The 1540-nt window shown below is 49.7% G+C and overlaps 1 pseudogene across 1 annotated transcript; it reads left to right on the forward strand.

The window, feature by feature from the left end:
- Positions 1-764: 764 nt before the first annotated feature.
- Positions 765-1303, forward strand: LOC104529099 (endoplasmic reticulum membrane sensor NFE2L1 pseudogene; annotated as a pseudogene). The gene has a single exon (XR_728056.1). The product of XR_728056.1 is annotated as an endoplasmic reticulum membrane sensor NFE2L1 pseudogene (transcript).
- Positions 1304-1540: the final 237 nt, after the last annotated feature.

A 1540-nucleotide genomic window follows, 5' to 3' on the forward strand; every position in this document is an offset into this window, starting at 1 on the left:
TTTTTGGGGGGAGTTTTTTTAGGTTTGGTTTTGTTTTTCCCCCGAGTGAAATTCTCCTCGGCTTTGCAGGGGCCCGTGCCCGGGGAAACCACCGGTTCCCGGTGTAGTAGATCCATGTGTGATGTTGAGGGTGGTGCCTCGTCAGCGTGTTATCACGTTTGCTCTTTGGTTATATTTCAGCTGCTGATGAAATAACAAGCCAGAAGCAGAGGAGTCTTTGGACCTTCCCATGAACGAGACCTTTGACTTATAAAAGGTTCCTTCAAGAAGCTTTGTAGAGCAGAAGAGGGGAAGAAAGAGCAGTTGGAGGGAGCAAACCCCCGTCCTGGACCTTGGGGAATTGGGAAGTTGCTGTATGTGGAGTTTTTGGACAGTAAGTCACATGAATTTTTATGTAGCTGCCTGGTTTGTGTTTTCAAACAGTTCTGAAGAAGAGGAAAGGGCGAGGGAGGGTGGAGGCTGGTTTCTGGGGAGGGTTTGTTGCTTCTCTAGATTTAAATCTTTTAATTACACTCTGTTGGCTGACCAGGGAGTTCTGTGAGAAGAAAAACAAAGTCTGTTGGACCCAAAGTCTTGAATATTCTTTCAACTTTGTTTAGCAATACCCTGAACTCTCAAGTTGCTGCTTTATTTTCTTCCTTGGAAAAGTGGGGGCAGAAAAAAGACAAACCCAACCAACCTGTTGTGTGGAGAATTCCACTCAACACCCATTTCTTTAATTCCCCCCAAAAACTTTTCACCTCTTTTCTTTTCTCCTTTACCAGAAATGCTTTCTCTGAAGAAATACTTCACCGAAGGCCTCATCCAGTTCACCATCCTGCTCAGTCTGATCGGCGTTCGCGTGGACGTGGACACTTACCTGAACTCCCAGCTCCCTCCTCTCCGCGAGATCATTCTTGGCCAAAGCTCTGCTTACACCCAGACTCAATTTCACAACCTAAGGAACACTTTGGATGGATATGGCATCCATCCAAAAAGCGTAGACCTGGACTATTACTTCACTGCTCGTAGGCTGCTCAACCAGGTGAGGGCCCTGGACAGGTTTCAGGTGCCCACCACTGAAGTCAACGCCTGGTTGGTTCACAGAGACCCTGAAGGTTCCGTGTCTGGTAACCAGCCAAGCTCTGGTATCACCCTAGAGAACAGCAACAGCCTGCAGGATGGGAACAATCCTGACAACGGGGTGAGGGAGAGTGGAGCTGAGCAAGGTTTTGGGGAAGAACTAGAAGATTTGGGAGCGGTGGCTGCCCCGGTGAATGGAGATCTGACCAAAGAGGTAGGCAGGACCTTCTTTCACTTGGGGGTGAGGGGGAAATGGAGCCCTGGGGGAGGGTGGGGGGCTGTTGCCCTGTGGTACCCACCCGAGGACATGGTGCAATGTGTGTTTAGCACTTGGGGAAAGTGAATTCCTGCTTGGGAATGGGGTGATGTGAGATGGGATTCGGTGAGAGGGATCCAGGGGGGTTGGACTGGGTGATCTTTCCAGCTCCCTTCCAACCCCCACCATCCTGTGACTGATTCTGTAACACCCAGGTGGTTT

Source organism: Antrostomus carolinensis, unplaced genomic scaffold (genome assembly GCF_000700745.2).
Source record: "Antrostomus carolinensis isolate BGI_N321 unplaced genomic scaffold, ASM70074v2 scaffold47438, whole genome shotgun sequence".
Lineage (NCBI taxonomy): Eukaryota > Metazoa > Chordata > Aves > Caprimulgiformes > Caprimulgidae > Antrostomus > Antrostomus carolinensis.